Here is a 6244-nt window from a genome sequence, read left to right on the forward strand (position 1 = left end):
TAGTCAAAATTTTGACAATTGAAATTTGGAAAACAAGTCAATTACACTGCTGCCTATACATTGGGTAGGCTTCAAAATTTGAAATGCAGCCAATCAAGAGGGTTCTCGATAAACTGAATAGCCTAGAAAAGCCACATCATCCTTCAACTTGGCAAAAATCACAGTTGTCCACCAGGCTGCTCACCAAAGACCGTTCCAAATACCTTTACCCATACACATACAAATATGCCCCCAGTAGATTTTAGGTTGTATATTAGACATGTCATATATGTAGTCTTTACCTAAAACTTCTCTGAACTAGAAATGGGACTGGACATCCCGTTTATATGGTTTCCATATCGTATGTCACGAGAAATGGTGATTTCGGTGCATGGATGTGGGTACACGTCGAGAACGTGTATAGATGAGAATCTAGTGCGTATATCTTATGCATTGCTACTAGTTGTGTGTGTGATATACTTACCTGTCACTCGATGACCCTTTGACCTAAGAGATTCCATTTGTTGCAGTGTGGCATTACGGATTTTGGTAAACCAATGGTTGATGTCCAATAGGACTATAAACCGATACACTCGTGAACCCGCATTGTAAACAAAAAGTATTCTCAACATGGAATCCACTGCTCGTACGCGGGGAATATCCAAGAGAGAGAAAGTGATTGGTCGGAACTAAATCTGGATCCAGTGTTTATTCGAAATGTTTTATTAATTTATTTTCAATATAAAATTACTATATAAATTATATTGAAAATTGATTTCAAAGTTTTTCAGCCGTCCGATCTCAATCACATATTCACTCGATCAACGTACATGATGATTGGGGGATTAGTAGCATTAAAGTACATACCCTATAATTCATTATGGGATATTAGGAAAGTGGAAGGGTTTATGTACAATAAAAGAGTTTATTGGACACATGGCATTGTAGGGGAGAACAAAATATTTATGGTTAAATATCTGTTTATATTATGGCAAGAGATATATGAGAATATCTCATGAACCATAATTTAGAACGATTATATCCCTTTTGAGATTCTATGTCTTCACTTTAGTAGCAAATTAGAGTTGAAAAAATTAGAAGATTCACAAAACACCAAAATGGAAGATTGAGTCAAGGCAAAGATGGAAGGAGGTTACTTGAGACCCAAGGATCTCCAACTATAAAAGAGGGAGAGGGAGGAGCCTCCCACGATTTTGGCAGTGCTCTCTCCCCCTCCCACGATTTCTCTCTCTCCCCCCTCTCTTGTAGTGGTGTGTGTGAGACTTGAGTTAGAGAACTAAAGAGGCTTTGGTGATTTTTGTGTTCTTCTAAAAGGTTGCAATGATTGATCAAGCTTCAAAGTGTTGAATGATTTTTCAATCTCCAAGTTTGCACAAGTTAGAAGACCCATTATCTATAGGAGGAGCTTTACTTGCGACTCTGAGGTAACCATGAATGTTATTTTGAAATTGTTTCTTCCCTACTCTTGATCATGAACTACGAACATTGACCCGATCCAAATTCCGTTGTGCATCGGGTTTATTCCCAACAGCTGTGACTTCCGCCCTCTAAATCCATTACTATTTCAGCCATTTGCGTGCACACGGCCATGATCCCTTCTCTTTTTCTCTCTTTTAGGATTTTTCTTGTGAAAATCCATTTTTTCTTACAATTTTTTGGGGAGACTTCTTTTTTTACAAAATTAGAAATTTGTGCTATTTTCGAGGTAAATTTAAATTTAAAGAAAAAACTGAATCTTCTGTCTGTCAATGGACAACCAAACGCATAGAAAATTTGGAGCAAAAAATCAATACCGAATCTTCTGTTTTTTTTTTCCTATTCTATTGATGTCGTGACAAACAAACACAACCTTAATAAATTAAAGTTGAAGGAATTCAAACTAAGGAAATTAAATCATGAAACTTGATTCCAATACAAGGAAATAGCATATTGTGATTGGGAAAAATATATTCTATGCTAACTTTGTGGGAATTCTTTCACATGCCTTCTCATAGAACCAATGTTTACCTTACAAATAAGATGTCCTGAGCTCAACTCTCTTTGGGGTCTAACCAAACAAGAAAAACTCGGATTTCCTCACATATTTTTCTCTCTTTCCTGATCTTTTGAGCTCCTATTAACAAAACCCATTCTCACGTGCTGATTGGTGTGACTAGGGAGATTCTCTTCCTCTCCCCCATATGGGTAGTGTGGGGGAAACCTTTATATGAAACTTTTAATTCAGATTTTAATCATTTTTTATGTTTACTTTAGGGGAAAAGGCTGGGCACGCCCAGGATGCACAACATGTGTCATCCTCCCTCCTTCCCTTTTGTAAAAGATCCATTTGCCCTCCAGTGTTCAACCATGTGAATGATGTATGCCGCTAGTTTATCGATAGCTGATGGCATGCCTAACCCTCTCCCTTACTTTAGATGAAAGTTGCTTAAGGAGAAAGATGTGTTATCTATTAATGCATGAACCCACCCGTGTTTATTCATGTTTCCACATGCTTGCCTTGATGATATGAACATTTTTTATAGGGTGACTTGTTGATTGTATGTATGAAGTGGTGAATTTATTTTGCCCTTTTCAACTTATAATGAGATTTTTTTTCTAAAAATTTACTTTTTAACCACTTCCAATACTCATTTCAGGCTTAAAATTGACTTGTGAGATAAATGTGAAATCATGTATTACATAAACCCACCCAATCTTTCCATATCCTATGTGAATAGAGATTATGATCTCATGATCGTATTATTATTTTAAAGAAACATGAAAACTGGAAAAAAATATGTATATATGGTCCACCTATTAGATCACACAAAGTAAGCCCAAGCAACTCTTCAAGGCTCTTACTTGCTTAAAGCTTAAATTTACTTTGAAGCCCGCCTGATGCTTCTACACACATTCCCATTGGCCTGCACCCATGCACGCATGCATGCAGGGGCCACACTTCCCCACAAGAAATGCTTCCCCCAAAACTTTTTACAGAGGTGATGCTTTTTTCTGAGGGAGCTATTGGTTAGTAGAAAGAGAAGGTAGTAAATTCTTACCCTGGAAAATTATAAACTTCCCATTTTTTTGGAGTGTTTTGTAACGAGTGTGTGATACTTTGGGCAGGGAGTAAAATTGACATTTTAATTTTCATGGAGGTATAAATGTGGGGAATTGTGGGATGCTATGTGGATATGGAGATGGTGACTGGGTGGGTTTTGTGGCTGTAAGATTTTCTGGTGGTGAAATATTTCTTGGGGATGGACTGTATAATTTTCTCTATTTCAATGAAATTTCTCTCTTTAAATTAATGCTTACTAATTAAAAGACATGAATGCACTGTATGTATCACTTAGAAGCCAATAATATTAGATTTTAAACTTGGTAGACATTCATTCAATGCAAATACAAGGTTTTGCAATCAGCACAAGTATTTAAGGGTACAATTAACATATCATATCATTCCAAGGAAAAGGGAGTTATTTCCTTGGCTATGCTAATAAGGAACCTTCCATGACAATAACAGCTTTGCCTCGAATCAGTACTCTCTGGTTTGTCTCATCTAAATGCAATTCCAGTACTCCACCCCTTGGAGATGCCTAATCCATATAATTTGTGTTATTGAGAAATCTTATGATAGAAAGAGATCGAGGAGAGTTAAAGAAGATACCATGTATGCAACAAAATCACATTTTCCCAGCTTTTTGCTCCAATAGGGCACTAAAGCACACAGTGTATGCTTCCACAAACAGGATCCTGCAAGATAAATGGAAGTTTTTGTGATTTCATTACGATTGAAAGTTATAAAGGAAAAGAAAAGTGAAAGGAATAAATTTATTCCATTAACTAATTAAATGATAAAGCGTGGCTCAATCGTTCACATTTACTTCTACAACATAAGTTTCTAAGTATTAATAATAATAATGAGAGTGACTAGTTGTCTGTAAATATTAGTTACATTTCAAAAAGAAAATTACTGTCAACAAGAATACATATTCATAAATGAAAGATAAATAAATAAACCGAGTCCATTTTATGTTCATAAGTAACAAAGAAGTTACCTCATTAAGTCCCGTCTTTGGACTAAAAAAGCGATCAAGAAATCAAATCCAGATCCGTCGGGAGCAGGCCCTGTAACAATGAGCCCTCTAGCAGGACATTTCCGTATCTCATCCAATTGTGGTTTTAAATCTGCAACAGCCTTTCCAGATGAGAGCTCGACCTAAGAAAATGCAACCAAGTTCCCTCTTTCAGTACAAATGCCAAAAATTTCTATAATTGGAGCTAAAAAAAAGGCATCCGCCTAGCTTCCAACAAACATGTGGTGCCTGAAGTGGGTAAACAACACTTATTCTTATCCAATGGTACAACCTGGGATAGCCAGTGTCAAATTACATGCAATGCTACAAGCATTAAGCAAGAAACAGGAGATGAACTAGGATTAAGAATAGCAGAGGCTTCCAACTCTATCAATTATTGAAATGAAAGTCGTTAAGTTGTCACCAAGTTAAAGCCCACTAAAAACATGTTACTACGGTTGTTACCGCATGCTCCTTCTAGCATATGATTCAAACCTACACAAATGAAGTACCTAAAATATCCATAATCAAGTGTCATTATAAATGAATGGGATAAAATAAGTACATAGATGTCACCACCACCGGCTTCAATTGTTTTACTTATATTGACCACGGGAGCGCCATTCGGGGTTTCAGGAAGTGATGGAATATCTCTGATTCACACTCGAGCACGGGAAACGAGGGAAGTCTAATTCTATAGAGAAGTGCTCCTCTGGGTCGCCATCCGAGAACTTTGACGCGTCCACATTGTTGCTTCCTGTAGGAATCCTTTTAGCAATCGGAATTCCAGATAGTGTGACGAACTCGATAACATCTGTTCTTGCTATCCTGTATGCAAAGAGAAAATGTGCAGATGCCAAGGTTCCTTGACCGCAAAGCTTGACCTGTAGATAAAAATGAAAAAGAATTATGTGGGAATGTATTTACCAACAAGTGCGAAAACAATTGACATATTGACAACTAGCCAATGTATGAAATTTAGCAGAACCCATTGGTACTATACAATGGTAACTAGTGAACATGAGCACATTTTGTATATGGTGAATGAAAGGTCCAAAACGCTTCTCTCTGGGTTGGACTGTTCCTCGGTGCTACCTTCAGCGTCATGAACTATGGGAAGGCAACTGCGGGGGATGTTCCACTAGAAATATTGATATAGTTCAAGAGAACAAGAACGGAAGGAACAAACCAGGCCATCGAACTGGACCAAAAATAGGCTATTATGTGTAATTTTGAGTGTCCAGTGGGTTGTATGGGTCATGGGCTTTATAGTTTTGGGATTACTTTTGTAATGGGACAATTTTATAAGCCCAAATATTAGGGATTTAAAACCCATGCGGGGTTAAGTAGTTATTTTCTGTTTCTTAGTCATTAAGTGTTGGACAATGGCTGACACTGAGAAGGGGGGTAATGTAGTCCTAGATAGGTAGGAGACCTAATAGGAGCTAGTTCAACCAGGATCTAATCTGAACAGGTCATCCGAATGGGAGAAACTTGAGTTTTAGGTCAAAATTAGGGTTAAAGTTAGGTTTAGGTTAGAGTTGCCTTATATAGTAATGATGGGCAGGTGTAGGGAAGTCTAATGGTATAGGTTTTATGATGTTTGAGTGAATGCAAGTAGGTTAGGTGAGTTGGGCAGCAAGATAAGGTTATTTGAGACAATTCCTAATGGAGGTAGGAGAAGGGGATTCTAAGGTTTAGAGATATGATTTGGTTACTAATTTCAGAATTATCATGTCATGAAATCAACTACTTATTCTGAGCATGAAATCAGAATCGAGTATGGTTGAAGGTCTGAAACTGTGTTTTAATGGAGGTAGGGGTAGAATGGGAAATATGAGAATATATTCAAATCAGGCCACAGGAATTAGGTCAAATTTGAATCACTTCCCAAATTAGGGTTAATAGAGGTATGGTGAAAATATGAGTTTAATCGGATGGCTGGTTTGGTAGATCTCAAAAATCACCTTGTATGTGACCTTCTAGAAGGAAGAAGAATAGTTGCGAGAATTTCTTACTTGTTAGTCTTCAATGGTAGCGACTTTGAAGATGAACAATGGGGTGTCCCGATCTTCACGGTACAAGGAGATAAGTAGCGCCCTCTCGATCTTCACGATGCAAGGAGTCGATTGGAGATCCACCAATCCCTTCAACCTTGATATTACTCACAAGGCACACTCACAATG

General features: G+C 37.5%; 1 pseudogene; it reads right to left on the reverse strand.

The window, feature by feature from the left end:
* Nucleotides 1-3440: 3440 nt before the first annotated feature.
* On the reverse strand, nucleotides 3441-5165 carry LOC122647951 (annotated as a pseudogene).
* Between the last annotated feature and the right edge of the window lie 1079 nt (nucleotides 5166-6244).

This window comes from Telopea speciosissima, unplaced genomic scaffold (genome assembly GCF_018873765.1).
Source record: "Telopea speciosissima isolate NSW1024214 ecotype Mountain lineage unplaced genomic scaffold, Tspe_v1 Tspe_v1.0298, whole genome shotgun sequence".
In the NCBI taxonomy this organism is placed as follows: Eukaryota; Viridiplantae; Streptophyta; class Magnoliopsida; order Proteales; family Proteaceae; genus Telopea; species Telopea speciosissima.